This window comes from Taudactylus pleione, unplaced genomic scaffold (assembly GCF_031769625.1).
Source record: "Taudactylus pleione unplaced genomic scaffold, aTauple2 ptg000207l, whole genome shotgun sequence".
Taxonomy (NCBI): Eukaryota; Metazoa; Chordata; class Amphibia; order Anura; family Myobatrachidae; genus Taudactylus; species Taudactylus pleione.
Genome location: NW_028284609.1, coordinates 4,009,038 through 4,031,313, shown reverse-complemented (window position 1 = coordinate 4,031,313; position 22,276 = coordinate 4,009,038). Strand labels below are relative to the sequence as shown.

The window sequence follows — 22,276 nt, the reverse complement described above, 5'->3', positions numbered from 1 at the left end:
TTGTTCACATGTCTATAGTTAAGTGGATACTCTTCATGATGGCATTTTTTATGGTCAAGAATATGTTTTTTTATTACATCCCAATACAGACAAGAATTGCTTTTCTGGTAAAATGGAATTGAAATAATATTTGGTTGCGGAGACAGAGGACCTCAAACACCTGTCTAAAACCAGATGCTTTGATGGCAGATATTGGACACAGATCTAATGCTAGCATATGTGTCATGGCTTCAGTGATCCGCTGTGCAACTGGATGGCAGCTTTCAAAATAGCTTCCTCTTGCAAAGGATTGTTTCACAGTCAATTGTTGTTTGAAATGACTGTTTTTGGTCCCTTTCTGTGATGAAGATTCACCCCCAGCAGAAAGCAGTCCTAGCACACAATGATTCTTCTGAGGGATCCTTGATAGGGGAGGAGTCAGTTAGCCTTTGCATATTGGATGCAGGAGAACTGCTTCTGATCATTAATGAGAAGATTGATGATGAAGGTGTTGACGATGGAGATTGCATGTGTTGGGATCTATCCATGCTGCTGGCAGCTGATGCTGGTATGCTTTTTATTTTTTTACAGGAATTTTGAGATTTTCCCAAATAATTTGCATGAACTCACTGCAAATGATGTAACAGGGAGGAGGTTTTTAGATGGTTAATGTCCCTACAGTACCTCATCTTACTTTGGCCTCACAAATGGTAAAGATGGTTTGACAAATGTAGTATGGATTTGGGTAGAAATAATTAAAATTTTGGTCTTATTGTCTGGCATGACAATGGCCTTCTTCTTATCACAAGTAAGAACTGCTACCACAGGTGGCACTTACTTTTACACAATCCTCCTCCTGAATTTTATCAACTTCTCCTTGTCCAACACATTCTATACACAAATATCCCCCTCATCATGTTACACTATCACAGTAGCATCCTAAATGTATATGTTACTGCTACTCATCCTTACATTTGCAAAGGGTACAGAAATAGTGGAAGTAGGCATCTCCACATTTACAGTGTCAGAAATGTCAGACTCGTGGACACCCTTAGACTCTCCTCAGGGATTTGTGAAGTTTGTGAACACATAGGCCCTGATTCAGAGCTGGATGCTCTGACCAGAGCGCTCGCTCTGAATCAGGGCCCTCCTCCATTAATATGGAGCGTCCTCCTGGACGCTCGTATAGCTGTGGGTCACCACAGCATATACGAGCGTGCAGAAAGATGGTCGCGATGGTCTTGACCATCGCGACCATCGGACTTGCGAGGGAAACCCTGTGGTTGGGTTTCCCAGCCGCAAGGCCAGGAGTGATTTTGGCTCTATCAGAGCCAAAATCACTCCCACTGACATCACTAGTGATGTCAGTGGGGCTGGCTTCAGATGGTAGGCATTCCCATGGGAACGCCTCCATCTGGCAGGCACGCCCCCGGCACGCCCACCAAAGGGGGCGTGCTGTCAATCAACCACGATAGCACGCCCCCTTTGGTGCGAGACCCGGAGCGATGGAAAGTCCTTCGCTCGCCGGGCCTCACGCATGCGCATGACGGAGCTCCCTCCGTCGTGCGCATGCGCAGTGGGGACTATCGACCCACTTGCGAGCGTACTGCCGCTCGCGAGTGGGTCTGAATGACCCCAATAGTTTGTTCTTCAGCCATAGTGTTTTTTTGTGCCCTGACTAGCCTGTTTAAGGTGACATAAACACTCAGAGTGAGTAGGTGTTGCATGTGAGGTTACCGATGGTGCCTGACTGGCTCCGGCTTCTGAAAATAGGCATTTGAATGCATGAAACAGCAGTAGCAGGACCACCACTCACAGGTGGTCCTGCTACTGCTGTGACACCTGTAATAGACTAAAGTTTTGGGGAAAAAGAGGTAGTGGGGTTCCCCCGTATTTACAGTAAATAGCACCAGGCTGAACCAGCCCAGGGGAAACACCATAGCAGAGGGAGAGACATCACAAGGTCCCCCTTTCCAAAGCATTATCCAGCTTCAAACTTGTCACTCCAGCCCTAGGATTCCTCGGGAAGTGGGGACCCCCAAAAAATGATGGGGTGTAGCCCAGGGCAATTCCCTACACCCCAAGTGGAAGTGGGTGCAGGGTTAATGTGTGATTGTAATTAATATTATTCTTTACAGGGGGACTACAGGTTCTAGCATGGCAGCACTTAAAGAACCACAAGTGCCACCATGCCCAGGGACAAAGTGCCCGCTGGCACCAGTACCCTCACTGTGAAGAAAATATAAAAAAATAACAAGACACACACAACAAATATATTAACCATTTATTACACACTCACACTGCATACTTACCTACTCCATGGTTCTGGTCGGTCCCCTTCTCTATGTAGACATACAGGGGGCTTGGAAAAATTACAAACCAAATTTACAAACCCACTGATACAGAAGCACTGTATGTACATAGTGTACTTTACAGTGCTTCCCAGAGAACGGCAGGACCCATGAGGCTTCCTGCACCTTAGCGCTGATTGACTAAGAGTCAGTCCTGTCTGCCAAACAGAAGATGCTGCCAAAGAACCCGCCTGCTGATTGCTGGGACCTGTGGTTCTACTGTAAATAACAATATTAATTACTACTATTAATTACTATTTATCACCCATTAATCGTGCACCCACCACCACTAGGGATTCAGGTAAGAGCCCCAGGCTTTACCCCAGATTTGGGGTATCCTTAAGTTCCCCCCTTTTTGGGGAGTCCCCACTCTGCAAGGAATCTCAGGGCTGGGGTGACCGATTTGGGGCTAAATAATGCTTTGGCAATGGGTACCCCATGATGTGTGTGCCCCTGCTATGGCATTACCCTCTGGGTTGTTGAGTCCAGTGCTGGTTACTGGAAATACGAGGAACCAGCTGCTGTTTTCCCCCTGTTTTCACAGCACCAGAACATGCTCAAATGTCCAGGGCTGGTTATGCTTTTGATGGGAGAACCCCATGCCAATTTTATTTCTAAATTTGAAACCTTTATTTACACTGTAACTCACAGAAGCCTGCACAGATCTGTCATTTAGTTTAGCAGTCTGGTCGCTGCAGCCCTTGGCTAATATGGATAAAAACTGAAAGTATTCTGAGGTGTCAAAATTCAGTGGAAATGACTGGAAATTAATGTTATAAAGACTAATAATACTGTAGAAACAACACCAGGCCCAGATTACATGATTTTAGCTGTTTTTATCCGTTTTTAAGGAAATCCAGATCCATAACCAAAACACTCTACGGTGGTTTCGGAAAGAAAACAGAAAAAGGGTCCACACACATCTCTAATTGCATTCCATTACTCTTGTTAAATAGATGAAAATAATTTTATATATATTCTTTTTTTTTATCAATGTTAGTTGTCAAAGCAATAAGACTTGTATTATATTTTTAGATATTCTGATTTAGCCCCACTTCTAGAGAAGCCATTGACAGAACAAATAGCTCATATTTCCCACAAAGAAAAAATAAATGTTTTAACTATCTCAAGTGCACATCTTAGAGATCTGCAAGAAAACTGTACCACATGGAATGTGACACTGCGGTGAAACAGTGATTTCCCAGGAGTACTCTTGTGTGGGATAGATTTCAACAAAGTGCATGTTTTCCAATAGGAGAGGAAATGTGTTTTGATCCTATTCTGACTGATGCACAACCTAGATATTGCAAATCTTGATCAACAGAAAAAGTCCAGGGCAAGCATTATAAAATAAAAGCCAAGCACACCGTAAAGCTTCTCCAATGGCAGCACAAATACAGCATATGGATAAAGAAATATAATAGATGCCAGGTGCCTCTTTAGTAAAAGTTACAATATGTTTAGTTATCTACTGTAAGCATATATTCTGCTTGAGTATGGTATGACACAGTGTTGTAAAGGACAACAATACATATACAGAAAGTAAACAATGTATTATTGCATGTATATATACACATTTGCAGGGGGAAAATATTTATAACCAAATTCTAAATCTTCAAAGGAGAGCAATCCAAAATAATTTTAATATGATAAAATATCAAAAATAAAAATGTATCGGTATTAAATCAAGCAATAGAAAGAAATGTGATAGGAAAGTGCTAAAATGTGAAAAGTGAATTAACAAAAGGCAGCAAATATTAATATTTCCACCCCAAAGAGTATGTAAGAGTCATTTACTTTGTGCTAGTGATATTTTCCACACAAATGAGGTTCTTTGCACAATGTGAGCCCATGCACTTTGGGAAATGCCTCTATGCAATGTTCTATATGGTTATTTGTATGAGTGCACTGCAGGCCACAACAGAATGGGACACATAGCAATGCATTCCAAATAAGTGAAAATATAACTTCAAAATCCTATTGACTATACTTTTTTAGACAAGTTCTTATTTAATTAGAACATTCCCCATTGACATTGTGGATATTGCCCATTGAAACCTAAGTTATGTCTTCAGTCTTGAGAGTAAAGGTATGTGGGTCTGTCTTCTATTCATGTGTCTCATTTGTTCTTTATAGTGCTTTTAATATTACTATTTATGCATAGACATTTTTATTTTATATGCAGAGTGTGCCTGGATAAAGCAAAATAACCCTGAATAAAAAAAAATACAACTTTGAGGACAAGTAACAGCAATGGTAGTTTTGTGGAGATAAATGGTTCTGCACCCTTACTAAAGCCCCTTTTAGCTTAATAAATGGGTTCATTACATAGATAAAAGGGGGGGATGGGCTGCACATCCTAATTTCAACATAATAAGAGGTGCTACCATGCTGAGACCTGTAGTTCTAATGCAGAAAAAGGGGGGGAGCACTCTCTAAGTACTAAGAATAATAAATATAAAATATATATATATAATAAACTTTCAATTAACATGGTTTTCTATAGAGGTTCGTAGTACATGTTTGGCCAAAGATGTTTGCCCACATACCACTTCACGGTGACCTCATCAGGTGGGTCCCTAACATTCCTAATAGGGACCCACCTGATGAGGTCACCATAGCGAGGTAGGTGGGCAAACATCTTTGGCCAAATATGTACTAAGACCTCTATAGAAAACCATGTTAATTGATAGTTTATTATATATATTTTTTATATTTATTATTCTTAGTACTTAAAGAGTGCATCTGCTTCCCTCCTTTTTTCTTCATTACATAGATGTCTTTCAGTTTCAATTCAGTCCAGGATGCGATGGTATCTTTTTGGGGTTGATTTCTCAAGCTCCCTAATTGAAGTTTTAGATATAGTCTCTGTGATTTCATACAATACCTAATCTCAGAAGTGAGCCTGATATCAATATCATTCAGCATGTCACACTTGCCACAAGGTGACAAATTGGCCATGAACTTACCTCCTTCATTCAAAATCCAGATTTTCCCCAGGCACACAAGAAAATGCTTTAAACATCTGCAACAACATAAAAAATTGTGTGTTGTTAGTTTATGCGTAAAACTGAACAATTTTATGACAACTTTTCTTCCGAATGTATTCGTTCACAAAACAGACTGGAAACAAAATGTCTTATGGAGCACATGTGAAAAACATGCATCAGGAAGGTACTGTACAAATGTTGTATCTTGGCTTCGGTAAAGCACGCCTTCTGTAAAGCAACTATATAACATATTTCAAAATAAAACAATTTCAGTATAAAACTATTTTCATGCCATATTATCATAAACATATCATACTAAAGAGGCATATTTATCACAATTTTAATTTTAAATGCATTTGTGATGCGACGATTTCATCCAAATGTGCAATGTGATAATACAATGTACAGCCTGAATTCACCATTGTTGAGGAGCTGGTAGAGAACCTTTGTAAAAGCCCTATCCCTGTCGAAGATTTAGAAGCAAAGTGATAGCCATCATTATCATCTTACATCCAGGTGCAGAGTGATGCCATTATGCCAGTACAGGCTGACAGAGAGACAGCCCAATGATCCATCTCTGAAAAAAAAATGTGGCATAGTAACCCATAGTAGCTATTATGGGCCAGAGCCGGCCCTAGGCATAGGCATTCTAAGCAAATGCCTAGGGCGACTGGAATGCCCTAGGGGCACTCCAGGGCTCTGCCGCTGCCCCTTCCCCTCCGCAACGCTGCCCCCAGGGTCAGATTAAGGGAGGAATGCTGGTGGTAAATACCCCGCCCCCCGCCACAGATCAGATTTCTATCACTGATCCGATCGGTAGTGCTGCGCACGCGCACAACGCCAACAGCTGTGACAGCTGTCGGCGCTGCAGGGAAATGCTGGACAGCTGAGTGACGACTCAGCTGTCCAATAGCTTGTGAAGCAGGCTGCAGGGAAGGAGGAGGCGGGAGGGAGAAAGGACACAGCCGCAGCCTGACCCCTAAATATGGAGGAAGGTGCAGTCTGTCAGGTAGGAAAAGTAAGACAGGCAGCATAGTTGTTTGTTTTTATTAATTACATTTAAATGAGAAGGCACTGGGTCCTATGTGTATATGTATGTATGTATATATATACATATATATATATATTTAGATCTGTGTGTATGTATATATATATATTAGGGATGTGCAGGCTCGGATAGGTTCGAGTTTGCACGTGGAGTTCGGATTTTTCCCTCCAAAAAAACGGAACTCAGAAAGAGGCAAAACGTCATCTTGCATGGACGAACATCATCATTCCTGGACAAAAGTCCAGGAATGATGATGTTCGTCCGTGCAAGATGACGTTTTGCCTCTTTCTGAGTTCCGTTTTTTTGGAGGGAAAAATCCGAACTCCACGTGCAAACTCGAACCTATCCGAGCCTGCACATCCCTAATATATATATGCATATCTGTGCGTATGTAAGTGTGTATATATATATATATATATATATATATAATGTGTGTGTGTATTTGTATATATATTTACTTGTAGGATGTATATGTGTAGAATATATATATGTGTGTGTATATATATGTGTGTGTGTCTGTGTGTATATATATATATATATATATATATATATTTATAGAATGTATATGTGTACAATATATATGTGTGTATATATATATATATATATATATATATAAATTAATATATATATACATATATATATTTATCTGCAGTAAATGGTGGCACTCAGCGTCTCCAGTGGAAGAAGTTACTGTTAATTACCAACGCTTTTGGGCGTCCGATCCGTTATCAAGGATAATAAACAGTAACTTCTTTCACTGGAGACGCTGAGTGCCGCCATTTACTGCATCTTGGGCACATAAACGAAAAAAATAATTATTGCCGTGAGTTTCGGGGACTGAGACATTTAGATATACACAGTCAGGTCCATAAATATTGGGACATTGACAGAATTTTCAGATTTTGGCCTCTACTCACCACCACAATGGTTTTGAATTGAAACAAACAAGATGTGCTTTAACTGCAGACTTTCAGATTTAATTTGAGTGTAATTACATCCAAATCGGGTGAACGGTGTAGGAATTACAGCAGTTTCAATATGTGCCTCCCAATTTTTAAGGGGCCAAAAGTAATGGGACTATCAACTCAAAAGCTATTTCATGGACAGGTGTGGGCCATTCCCTCTTTATTTCAATATCAATTAAGCAGGTAAAAGGTCTGGAGTTGATTCTAGGTGTGACATTTGCATTTGGAATCAGTTGCTGTCAACTCTCAATATGAGATCCAAAGAGCTGTCACTATCAGTGAAGCAAGCCATCATTAGGCTGAAAAATCAAAACAAACCCATCAGAGAGATAGCAAAATCATTAGGTGTGGCCAAATCAACTGTTTGGAACATTCTTAAAAAGAAAGAATGCACCGGAGAGCTCAGCAACACCAAAAGACCCGGAAGACCACGGAAAACAACTGTGGTGGATGACAAAAGAATTATTTCCCTGGTGAAGAAAAACCCCTTCACAACAGTTGGCCAAATCAAGAACACTCTCCAGGAGGTAGATGTATATGTGTCAAAGTCAACAATCAAGAGAAGACTTCACAAGAGTGAATATAGAGGGTTCACCACAAGATGCAAACCATTGGTGAGCCACAAAAACAGGAAGACCAGATTAGAGTTTGCCAAACAACATCTAAAAAAGCCATTACAGTTCTGGAACAACATCCTATTGACAGATGAGACAAAGATCAACTTGTACCAGAGTGATGGGAAGAGAAGAGAAGGAAAGGAACTGCTCATGATCCAAAACATACCACCTTATCAGTGAAGCATGGTGGTGGTAGTGTCATGGCGTGGGTATGTATGGCTGCCAATGGAACAGGTTCCCTTGTATTTATTGATGATGTGACTACTTATAAAAACAGCAGAATGAATTCTGAAGTGTTTCGGGCAATATTATATGCTCATATTCAGTCAAATGCTTCAGAACTCATTGGACAGCGCTTCACAGTGCAGATGGACAATGACCCGAAGCATACTGCAAAAGCAGCCAAAGAGTTTTTTAAGGCTAAAAAGTGGAATGTTATGCAATGGCCAAGTCAATCCCCTGACCTGAATCCGATTGAGCATGTATTTCACTTGATGAAGACAAAACTGAAGGGAAAATGCCCCAAGAACAAGCAGGAACTGAAGACATTTGCAGTATAGGCCTGGCAGAGTATCACCAGGGATGAAACCCAGCGTCTGGTGATGTCTATGCATTCCAGACTTCAGGCTGTAATTGCCTGCAAAGGATTTGCAACAAAGTATTAAAAAGTGAAAGTTAGATTTAGGATTGTTTACTTTGTCCCATTAATTTTGGCCCCTTAAAAAGTGGGAGGCACATATAGAAACCATTGTAATTCCTACACCGTTCACCTGATTTGGATGTAATTACCCTCAAATTAAATCTGAAAGTCTGCAGGTAAAGCACATCTTGTTTGTTTCATTTCAAAGCCATTGTGGTGGTGAATAGAGGACAAAATATGAAAATTCTGTCAATGTCCCAATATTTATGGACCTGACTGTATATATATGTGTATATATATTATGAGATCAGTATAATATGGTACCGCAAGAACCCTAACTCTCCATCTAACTCTGCTTTCCGCACCCTAAACCTAACTCTCCCAGGGGTGTGCCTAACTCTATCCTCCTCCCAGTGGTGCCTAACCCTATCCTCCCCTCAGTGGTGCCTAACCCTCCCTCCCCGTAGCCTAACCCTAAACCTGTATGGGGGGTGCCAATCCCCAATCTTCCCCCGGGGGTGCCTAAACCTAACCCCACATCCTCGTTCGGGAGTCCGGTTTCAGGATGCCAACGCCAGCATCCTGATCTCCTTCAGAATATCGGCGTTGGCATTATGCCAGGCGGTGGGATTCCGGCGTTGGTATATCGGCATCCTTTCTGCTGCCAATATAACTACATCCATGTATTACTGGTGTACATCCACAGATTGCTGGTGGGATTATCTGCTAGGGGGCACCAGTCAAAATTTTGCCTAGGGCACCAAATTGGCTAGGGCCGGCTCTGCTATGGGCAAACGTCATCTGAAAATGGCGTTAGCTGCTGAGACTCTGGTAGAACTTAGAAAGTGCCTACAGGTAATACAAGGCTGAGGGGTATACTTACGAAGCAGCGCCTTTTGCAAGTTCCACTTCTTATCGGGTTGGATATCAAAATTTAAAGCAGCACAAATATTAAGTGCAAAACCCAATGTGTTTTGTACTCAATATTAGAAGCGGCATTTTTATACTGTGTTTATACTGTGGTCTTGCTGCATCCTACATAAATGCTATATCAATGTTCAAATGGTGCATCATCTTTCCCTGCTCTCATGGTACATTGAAGTGGTATTTGTAGGTAACAATGTGTTATGGAGATGAGTCTACTGCACTGAGAATTATTTCTATTAATGTGTTACTGGTAACTTATACCCATTATAATATTTGAAATATGCAATAATGATCAGCTTTGAAATAAGGGGACGGTACCACAGACTAATACACAGATAATCAAACAAGGTAGAGAGAAAAGAGGAGTCTGCATATGGTGCACTATATTTAATTTAAAATATAACTTTTATTAGATTTAAAACATTATAGTAATGTATTTCATGTTTAAAAAAAAAAACCAGTGAAATGTGTTAAAAAGATAGTGTATAAGAAAAGCGATAATACAATATTGTTCCCAGCTGCATGTCACTGTGTGCCTTCATTCGCAATTTGTATACAGTGTATTATTCAATGTTATATACTGTATTACAGTGACTGCAATTGCTGTGAGTCATATACAAATTAATTTGCTAATAAGGCTGTATATTAATTAATTTGTCAATAAAGTTGTATACTTATGCTGGGCATACACTATACAATTATCTGTCAGATATCTGTCCAATCTGGCTGGTTGGATGAAAACCTGGTAATGTATTGGAGCAACTGACAGTCTACCATTTGCTCACAAACACTGAAAAAAAGACAAAAATGGTCATCCAGGCAAATTAGTTAAATCAAATTAATTTATCCAATATGACCAATCATTTTTGCCAATTTTCCAGTGTTTGACCATATGGTCGATTGTCTTTGGCTCCCATACATTACCAGATTTTCATTCCAACCAGCCAGATTGGACAGATATCTGACAGGTAATTGTAGAGTGTATGCCCATCATAACAAATGCCCTCACTCTACCTAATTCCTCTCACCAGCTAGCACAAACATTGGCACCCCTAAAAATACCACTAATCAGTCACACAAACCCATGCCCTTTGGAAAAACAGATAGCTACATCCATAGTAAATTGAGGCACATTACACCAACATATGTTTTTGAGCTATTCCTTGGAAATTTGGCAATGATAGCATGAAAATTCTGTAAACAATATAATGTAGTGAAAGATTCTATACACAAAATAGAATGGTGTATTGACAGTGTTTCTAATAAATGCAAGAGTTGCAGTTTTCATATAAATGATATGAAGTACAAACAGACCCTCATCTATTTTTTAACACTTTATAACTCAAATGTGAATCTTCGTTCTGCATCAGTCCAAATGGAAATTATAAAAGAGTAATCCACATAAATGGCTGCAACCTGATATTGTGTAGCCACGATTCTAATGAATGAGGTAATATGAGGGGTCAAAATAGCCAATTACAAGCAGCTAGTGTCATCATTACTGTAATGAATCTATGCTTGACCTCCCCCATTCTGCCCCTAAGTTGTAAGGCGTCACAAGTCTAAGATACACAAAAAAACATCACATCTTAATAGAACTCCCATCTTAGTAAATTTAACCCTAAGTGTTTAAGTCAACATATCAAAAGTGGGCTCTGCTGAAAAATGAAAGACATATGATAACCAATTGTGTATGCAGTTTAATATCTCTTGAAATGTAATATTTACATTGGGTTTGTCGAAGCCGCCGATCACTTTTTCCAAATCATTGTAATTATACACCTACAGTATAATTGAACAGTATTTTTTTTACATAGCACACTTAGAGCTAATTTAAAGTATGCTGCAACAATTTGCGTTTTAACCAGGGGCGTTATAATGCACCTGCACCCATATGTTTTAATACTTACCCCTCAGAAGTCTCTTGTCGGGCTGTAGCGCTATACAAAACACCTGAAAAATGGCTGCTATGGACATTTTCCCAGCGTTTTGCGCATGCACACTACGGGAAAGGCACAGTAGTCTCTGGGCACAGACTAGTGCCCAGAGTTTACTGCAGCAGTGACACAGAGGCATCTCTGAAGATGCCTCTGGTTCTAATGTATGTATATTGAGTTATTGGTAATTAAAATGAAACTTAATGTTTTTGTACAGATACCTATTGTATATCTTAAAAGGATTCACATGATGATTATAACCATTTATATTAGGATTCACATGATTGATGATTATAACAATTTACATTAAAAGTAGTCCATGTATCTATAAAAAAAAAAGTATGTAGCACTCAATTAAAAAAAAAAAGTGTTATTTGGCAAAGATGGTGGTGTTTACCTGCAGAAAAGTTACAACCAGCACCAAATAAATTTCAGGCTGGGTTAGTTACCAAGGACATTATTTTTGAAAATTTTTGTTTTACAAATAAATACCTGCCCAAAAACCCTCATTCCCATCTTTATTGTACTCTTCAATGCATAGTTTAATTCTTGTCAGCAGTACTACAGTCATCGGAGATTAATTCAAAAGGAAAAAAAACTCTGTTGGACAATGATAACCTTTTCTGTAGAGAGACACACTGTTAAGGAATGAATTAGTCCTGTCTGGTTTGCAACTAATGGGATTAAACATGATAAAACTGAACTGAAAGGCTACTCACATATGTAATAGACCATTGGTTCTCAACCTCAATCCTCATATTTTCCCAACAGGTCTTGTTTTGAGGATTTCTGCCTGTGGAATTACATAGGTGGGATAATTACAGGAAAATAGAATAATTCATCTGTGCATGGTGAAAGAAATGCACAAAACATGACCAGTGTGGGGGGTACTTGAGGTCTGGAGTTGAGATCTCCTGTAGCAGTACAATGAAAAGACAGGAATCATCTGTATATTATAATATTATAACAATTGTCACATGTTTTTAATCCTTCAAACTTTAGATGTCTGCAGAATATAGTATGTTCAGACCACATATGATAGTGTGTACCATATTCACCTATTCATCAAGTGCAACTGTCCCTACGCAGTACAAGCAATGTGGTCTGAGTGACAAATAGTATGTTCGGTGTATAAATCTGTGTACAAATCCAAATGTGCCCATTTGTTACTGGAGCTTACACATGTCTATAAATGAATTGCACAATTGTTAATGATATTAGTGGAATGTGTATACCCATCTACAGGCCCGATGACAAGCTTTTTTTTACCACCTTACTATGGGCCTCATTTACTAACGAGTTTTATCACCAAAACGAGTGATAAATGTCACTGTGTATGATAAATGTTGCTCCAGCCAATCAGCTCCCAACTGTCAACTGTTAGAAAAATGACAGTTGGGAGCTGATTGGCTGGAGCAGCAATTATCATACACAGTGACATTTATCACTCGTTTTGGTGATAAAACTCATTAGTAAATGGGGGCCTATGTTTCCTTTCAGTGTATAATAATATCTATATGAATGTGAAAAAAATAATTTTTTTATGATTTATACAATAGACTTTCTTACTAAACATAGGAACATATGACTGCATGGTTGTGTGTATACATGTGTCTCAAAAGTTATCACACTTTAGGCTATATTTACTATGTGGCAGTTCCTCTCGGCAGGCTTAAGCTGAAACTTTAAAGTTTCACTCACATTAATTGCAAAGTCTGCATGCTTTACACTTACTGTGAATGTCGCTTTAAATTTTCACATGAAACATGCCTAGAAGCAGTGGCTTTAAATATTGCCATTTAAAGCAATTACAAGGACCCCTCCCCACTATTGTGTACTGGCGGCAATGCTGTCACTTACTGAGTTAGTAATGCACTGACGAAAGAGTTGTAAAGCTTATATAAAATATAACATTATTGTACTTTCATTTTATTGATTAGTAAAATACAGTGCTCACTGCCATGTGGCCAGACCATTACATTCACTTGCAATAGTAAAGTTAGTAAACAAAGGGTTACTGAAATCATTGCATTTTTCTTTTTGTTAGATTATTATGCCTTGAGTTTTTCATCACTGCCAGCAACTTTTATTTCCTTTTAGGCTTAGTTTTTCATTAAAGCAACAATAATTCAAATGTGTAAAATCAGAAGACCTATAATATAAATGGGAAAACATATAAACAGTTATTTGTAATAAAAATAAAAGCATACTGTATCCAGCAATTCCATTACACTGTAATAATACAGTGAATACCAGTCATTATTGATGGAAAGGGTAAGGACCATGTTGCTGGAAATACTGTTTATTTACAATGCCTACAGAAGACAACATTATAGTACTTGTTTCTAGAATATGAAATCTATATTCTGCAATGCACAGTAAACTGTTTTCTCACAGAATTTACTATACAGCAATTTCCATGTTGTCTCCGTCACTTAATGTATAGGTCTATGCAGTTCTAGGTAAATTAGTCTATACATTGCCAGACTTTTGAGATAAACTGTCATGTAGTGTCACCTAATATATTGTTAGCTCATGATTAATGACATAAACAGCAATCAACAACTCCCATGTGCTTAAAAGGGCTAAATTTGCAGAAAAAGCTCACGAGAACAGATACAGTATTTGTAATTTCACATCACAGTAATTCCTTAAACTGAATGTTTACTAAATGAGATTTGTTACTCTTTACAGAATAGTAGCACAGTTTATATAGATATTCATAGAAGGGTATACAATATTTTGTAAACATACACTAAACAGTACCTGGCATTGGACTAGCCCGTGAGATAGCATTCCCTATGTGTGGTTGAGTACAGGATTCCGGCGGTCAGGATGCCAGCGGTCAAAATACTGACAGCGGCTTCCCGAAAGTCAGAATCCTGACGTCTGAAGGTAAGCAGCCTAACCCTAACCCCTAAAAAAACTGCAGCCCAAGCTCAGGCCTTGGCTACTGTTTCCTCTTTATTCACACTCTGTATCATAGGGTGAACATATGTTTTTTGTTTTGGTTCTTTATTTTTAAAAGAAATTACATGTTGTACATATGTACACTGTGCTTACACCATTCATACTGTTAGTCATTGTATTTAACCACTCTGCCAGATACTACTACTGAGTTATCATCTTATGCTCTGTGTCTTGCCTCACATATTGGTATGTAATGTTAACTTTGCATTCACCTGAATATCATGTTTCTTTTTCATTCTTAGTACCAGACACTTTGCCAGCTCATTGGGACACTGCAGATTTGCAGCCATTTCTGAATCATTCATAGAGAATGGTCCTCTTTTCCCACTGCATAAAGTCAATTCATTGTCATATTTGTCTTGCCAGTCTTTGCTGTCAGACTGAATGTAGGCAATGGAAACAGTAATGTAATGTGCAGCACACTGTATTGCCACTTTGTAATGTGACATGTGTCTCAGTGTCAGTCATCCATTTATATAATTAGACCAAATAAATAGTGTCAACATTTGAATTCTACTGAGCTGGCTATAAAGGCCACAGTACCTCTCGTAGTATTCTTATACAATTGTGTCAGCACTTTTGCTATTAACAGAGTGCTTCCTTTCTACACTGCAGTTTTTACACTTGTGTGTGGCATTATGATCTCCAAAGCAGGGGCGTTTTAAGAGAGGAGAGGCCCGTGTGCAGCCTTTGTTTGGGCCCCCACCTCTCTGTCAGTGCTGTAGATTCTGGCTTCATGCCTGCACCTTTTTCCCGGGGATGTCTTTTCTGCGCATGCGCGAGTCACCGAGAAAATGGGTGCCGCCATTTTCCCTGTGATTTTTTGCTGCTCTGCAGCGGTGGACCGGCGCAATAAACCAGAATCTGCGGAGAGGTAAGTATAATTAACTATGGGTGCAGGGTGTGCGGTGTGGGCCCATGTGCACCACATACCTTGCACCCATTATAAAGACGCCCCTGCTCCAAAGGCACGATAAGTTCAATCCTCTCTGGTAGCACATGTACCCGTCAAGAAGGCTACAAACCTAAATACCAAGGTCAGAAAGAGACAGGGTTGGATTAAGGGTCTAATGGGCTTGCAACTGAGAATGATCAAAGGCCTATCATGAGAAGTGGAGGAGGTGCGACATGTGCTGTGTGGGTGTGGCCTGTGTCATGTGGGCATGTATTCTCCTAAACCATTAGCTTTAATGTGTCCCTAAATATGTAAAAGTATAAAAATTGCAAAATTTTCTGGGGAAAATAGAAATACCCTAGTCATACTTATGAATTATGGCCAACTGTGTGGCCAGTTGGAGGCAGGTCATCATCATGTTGTCCTGATGATGGGCCTATTTATGTGGGGGCCTGGAGCTGTAGCTCCATCTCCTCCACTGTTAAACTGGCCCTGGAAAGAAAACCAGCAAACATCACGAAAGTGCTTGGAAGAAACTTTATTAAACAGAAATTGATAACACAGGCCTACTGTACAAAATGGTGGTCATTGAAAAACGTCTGCAATTTGATGAATGATTTTTCAAATATGACCACAAAATTTTCCTATAACACAAGGTTTTTTCACAAAAAGAATGTGAAAATATGGGCAAATAGCATATAATAATACGTATTCTGGTCGAAACATATTTGTAAAAAATACATTAAAAACAGTTTTATGCACAAAATATTGATAGAAACCCATTCTGACATTCTAAAAACATTACAATTAGTTTTATGCATGTTTAAAAGTCCTTATACTGCCTTTTCCTTTTCCCCTCAAAGCTCCTTTTGGTTATTTTCTCTTATAGACAACTTGGGGCTCTTCTCTCTGTAGTATCTAACAGTAGTCCGCAATCATGTTGACGTTCCACCAACCCAGGTAACTGCATTCCATCTCCTTGATATCTTGATGAAGTCTGTCCCCCTGCTCTTAGCTTACAGCACCAAGATTTTCAGGGAAATTGTTTAAATGAAAATTCAAGAAGTGCACCTTTAAACTCATTGAGCAACCCAATGGGTGTGTTTAGTAAAGTGCAGGTTTACAACAGAGGAAATATTGCCCATAGTAGCCAATCAGATTCTAGCTATCATTTATCTAGTACCTTCTAATAAATGATAGCTAGAATCTAATTGGCATGCTATGGGCAACATCGGCACTTTTGTAAACCCGCACTTTAGTAACTATACCACCAAGTCTTTCTACTTCATCAGCATGTCTTTCACGATGCACTTAAAGTTAGGGTCTTTATTGTTCTCTAGAAATTTCTTTACAACTTATTTGACAGCTTTCCAGTCCTCTTTTTCCAACTGTTTCCATTTTTGTTTCAAACACTTCATGATGACTCATGGCACCTATTGTAATCTCCCACCCCTCCCCCTATTCACCCTATTTGTTCTTAGAATGCTCCTTCTTCAAAACTTGATCAAATTATAGTATAAAAATGTTCTCTAAGTACTATAATGAAAGTTTTGTTTCAAAGCTTAATACAGTAATTCTGAAAATTAAAATTTGAGTTTGCGGAAAAATGGTACGTGATGGAACTTTTTTAGTATGTATTCTGAAAATAGCTCTCAAATATCTATAAATATCAGCTATTTGTTTTCAGATTGCAGGCCTGTGTAATCTGTCCTGTCATACTGGTGCTTGGTGACGGGCTCTTAGATGTCCCTTGGGCCTGAACCTAGAAGATGAGGAATGGATTATTTTGTGTGCTGTGCAGTCTATGTACTTCACCATTGTTCCAAGGATACTGTTCAGTGGCCAGCACCATGAGTGAGAGATACTTGTACTTGTGACCAACAAAGAGAAAAGTTAGTATTAACTTTTATTTTTCCTTCTGCAAGTTCTCTTTCATCTTTATTCATGAAACAGTAAGTACTGCACATATTATAGTTTCCTATTGTTCATCATGGACAGTATAAACATGTAGTATGCAACATAAAGTATTTCAGTGTATCATTTTCTCTTTTATTTGATTTGCGGAGGAGATTTTTAATTTTTGAAAAAAGTGAATATATACTGTATATCTATTTTTTTTCCATGAACGTATATAAGAAAATGATGCATACATAAAAGGAATATTTACATATTTTCAGTCAGCTGCATCTCAAGATGTAATCAGCTCATATTGGCATTTGGCATTTGCTCCAGTCTTACAGGTATGGATACATACAGCTTCAATAACTCAGAGAAAAGTATAGATATGTGACATGACATGGTGAAGCTGCATTAACCTATTTTTGTACAATATAATATAAAAAAGCATCATATACACAAGAAAATATTTTCAGTGACAGTGTTATTAATAAATGCGTGTAACATTTTCAATATAAAATGTATTTACATTTCAAAACAAAATACATAGAAAACAAACATAAAATGTAATTAAATTAAATACAAATACTGCGGTTTTCCCCATTAAAATTGAAATTTAAATGTTTCCTTTAACACTGTAGTTGCAATGGCAATGTTAAGCAATGTGTATAAATGGCAGTATAATATATTAGCTGCTACACTAATGAGTTAAGTATTCTCAGCCAATTAGAAGCAGGTAGATACGGCTGCTGATCATCACCAACAGCAGCACCTGCACCATGCACCTCCTTAAAGGTATGTTTGCAGAGCATCCACATCTAACTGAGTCAAGTACATAACCATGTACTTACTGTACTTGGACTTTGACTGCTAGCACCTGCTGTCTCAGGTCTGACTCTCCAGATTTAAGAAGATGCAAGAAAACTATACAGTGCATAAAAATGTATATTAGTATGTATAGTATGAATACACATTTTCAGTGAACATGCAAAGTATGTAATGTTTCCACAAAAAACTAGTCATGCAGCAGCCAAATATTAACACATCAGTCCAGTGTCTTAGTACAAGTATCCACAGCTAGTTTTATTTCACAGCACAAAACATAAGAAATAAATCCTGGCCTGTCTGGCACTAACTATACATATGTCTCCCTCTCTAAGGGAGCATTTAAATACAGCACTTACATAAAGCCAGCACTAAAAATAAAGCACTTACATAAAACCATAGCAGTGTCTCTCAACAGGTCTGTCAGTCTGCTCCCCAGGTAGTGAGAGAGACTGCTTAGAGAAACTGACACAACTTTTATCAGTCTCGCAGGTGGTCTGGCAGTCAAGGCTGCTCATTATCTGGATAATTACCACACAGAAGTGAAGAACCTGAGACATATATATATATATATATATATATATATATATATAATATTATATATATATATATATATATACATACATTCCATCAACAACATATATATATATATATATGTATAAAGAAAGAGAGAGAGAGAGAGAGAGAGAGAGAGAGAGAGAGAGAGAGAGAGAGAGAGAGAGAGAGAGAGAGAGAGAGAGGAGGATAAAATAAGTATTGAACAAATTAATATGTTGCTCAGTAAATGTATTTGTAATTGGGCTATTGTAATGAAATTATCACCAAATTTCAGCAACAACCCATGCAGTCCATACATGCAAAGAATCAAACCATAGATGTCCACAAATTAAGTTATGTGTAATAATGTGAAATGACACAGGAAAAAAGTATTGAACACATTAAGAAAGGAATGTGTAAAAAGACATGGAAAGCCAAGACACCAGCTGAAATCTACTAGTAATTAGAAAGCAATCCTGCCCCTTGTCAGTGAAAATGAATATAAGCTGGTTCAGTCCCAACTGATGGCCTATAAAAAGGTGTCTCATTACCAAGGTGTCACACAAGAAACATCTCATGATGGGTAAAAGCAAAGAGCTCTCTCAAGACCTTTAAACTTATTGTTGCAAAACATACTGATGGCATTGGTTACAGAAGGATTTCTAAACTTCTGAATGTTCCAGTGAGCACTGTTGGGGCCTTAATCCGGAAGTGGAAAGAACATAATTTCACCATAAACCGGACACGACCAGGTGCTCCTCGCAAGATTTCTGACAGAGGAGTGAAAATAATTATCAGAAGAGTTGTCCAAGAACCAAGGCCAACTTGTGGAGAGCTTCAGAAAGACCTGGAATTAGCAGGTACAATTGTTTCAAATAAAACAATAAGTAATACACACAACCACCATGGCCTGTATGCACGCTCATCCCGCAAGACTCCATTGCAAAAGAAAAAGCATGTTGAAGCTTGTTTAAAGTTTGCTGCACAACATTTGGACAAGCCTGTTAAATACTGTGAGAATATAGTCTGATCAGATGACAACAAAATTGAACTCTTTGGATGCCATAATTCACACCATGTTTGGAGGAGAAATGGCGCTGCACATCACCCCAAAAACACCATACCAACAGTGATGTTTGGAGGTGGGAACATCATGGTGTGGGGCTGTTTTTCAGCATACGGTACTGGCATACTTCATATGCTTGAACGTTGATGGAAAAATGTACCGAGACATTCTTGATAAAAATCTGCTGCCATCCACCAGGATGCTGAAGATGAAACAAGGGTGGACATTTCAGCAAGACAATGATCCCAATCACACAGCCAAGGACACTCTCAATTGGTTTCAGAGAAAGAAAATAAAGCTGTTAGAATGGCCCAGCCAATCAACTGACTTGAATCCATTTGAAAATTGATGGCAATAACTAAATATCAGAGTTCATAGACGGGGCCCATGGAACCATCAAGATTTGAAGACTGTTTGTGTGGAAGAATGGGCCAACATGGCATGCAACTATTTCTCCATACAGAAGGCGTCTTGAAGCTGTCACTACCAACAAAGGCTTTTTTACAAAGTATTAAATAAATTTCAGTAAGCGTGTTCAATACTTTTTCCCTGTGTCATTTCATATTATTACACATAACTTAATGTATGGACATCTATGGTTTGATTTCCTTGCATGTGTGGATTGCACCGGTTGTTGCTGACATTTGGTGAACATTTCATTACTATAGCCTCATTAAAAATATATTTTCTGAGAAAAATGTTGATGTGTTCAATACTTATTTTACTCGCTGTATGTATGTTGTATATATTAATATATATATATATATATATATATATACAGTATATATATCTATCTATATCAGTGTATACAGATGGCACTCGGGGTCTCAGTGATGTTAATGTGTGTGTAACATCACTGAGACCACGAGCGCCATATGTATACACTGGGATTTACATTAACACTGGGAAAGACACCAGGGCATGCTGTGGCTGCTGGAGGGAGTACTGGACACTCATACCCCTTTCAGACTTAAGCCTGAAACTCAGGTGTTTCAACATCAACCCGGGTCAGGTGTAAGCCTGAATGGTGCGACCCAGGTTGACAGTCTCGGTTTCGCGACCCTGCTAGCTAGCAGGGATTTTCCATGGACTTGCAACCTAGGTTAATGACCTGGCTCAAGTGTAGAAGGTGTTACCCGGGTCTTAATGACCCAGGTTGCGCCTAAAACAAACTGATTGACTGGAGACTGAGTGCCGGAAGACCCGGGTCACTGCAAGACTTGGATCTGGTGTGAAGGGTGGTGACCCGGAAATAACCTGGGTCATCCCCCTTGTTGTGAAAGGGGTAGTCCGGCTTCAACTCATTCGGTGTCCCAGGTCTAAGCCAGGTTGAAGCCAAGATTTTGATATCTGAAATTGGTATAAATTAGTTATCTATCTATCTATCTATCTATCTATCTATCTATCAATCTATCTATCTATCTATCTATCTATCTATCTATCTATCTGTCTTTATTTCGTTCTATATGCAGTAGTGCAGCAATAGCGCAGGAGCAGGCCAAAGCAGGAATTAAAGTGATCGTGATTGTCTTTGATATTTTCATATAGTGCATTGGATAACGAGTTTAGATATATTGGTTATTGTGCTGTTTCTTTCTTCGTGTCATATTAACACTTGTTAAGTCTATCTAAATATATATGTTCAGTACAACATATTTCATATTCATTTTTAGACTGTGGAAATAACCTAAGTTTATGTTTGTAAATAGACTGTGATATTATTCATTGATTTAAACTGTTGATTTATAAACCATGTGAACTTTTGTTGCGATTAGAGGAAACAACAAAAGCTCTCCATGCTCCAATGACTGGATGCAGCTTCCCTACCTGCATAAATTGAAATTACCTCTGTGTTACTCATGCTAATCCACAGCAGGTGTTTTGTTTTGCAGAAATAGCAGTGATCAAAGACAGTATGAATATAAATCACTTCAACAGAAAAAATAATGACAATACTGAAAAATTCAGCAAAGCTTATGACTTTCCAGTGAACTTACAAAGTTATGCATACAGGGGCCATGCAGAGTTAAACGTACACCTTTTTACAGAGTGTAAGGCCGGCTGGACACTTGGCCGCTATCAGCACGATTTTCCGTATCAGCATGACAAATCGTACATATACGTTAGTGTGTACGTACTATTGCGCACTCCCGCAGGTCATATGCAATGTCTTCCACGCAGCCGTGCTGCACGGCCAACCAGAAGATAATGCATGCGATTAGATGCCAATCATGTAGTGTGTATGGCCAACTGGAGGACCAGACAATATGTCGGTCTGATTTGGCCAATTTTTACATCATATGTTGCCAGTGATCATTGTAATGTGTACGGGAGCAGCGATAAATCATATACGATCAAACTATACAATATATCGTGTGGTTGTATGCGATATTGGACATTGTGTATGCTCAACATCGAAATGTTCTGGCCTCAGGGGAAATTGGATGTAAAATCGGTCCAATTACAAGTCATTCAAGTGTTTACCCACCCTAAACGTGCATGTTTTTGCACTGTGCATGCTATGGAACTGAGCATACACAAGTACATTTACAATTACAACAGACTTATCTGGGCTGTAATGTGACATTTCCACATAGGCTAAACCAGTGAAGGTGTGTTGATACAACTGCAGC

At 38.8% G+C, this 22,276-nt stretch overlaps 1 protein-coding gene across 2 annotated transcripts in view; it reads right to left on the bottom strand.

Moving 5' to 3' along the window:
* Positions 1-22,276, bottom strand: part of TAFA2 (TAFA chemokine like family member 2) — a 351,512-nt gene that overhangs the window by 86,284 nt on the left and 242,952 nt on the right. For both annotated transcript variants that reach the window (XM_088478132.1, XM_088478131.1), the window contains one exon: positions 5,300-5,355. The gene's annotated coding sequence lies outside the window, so the exon portion shown is untranslated. The remainder of the gene's footprint in view (positions 1-5,299; positions 5,356-22,276) is intronic.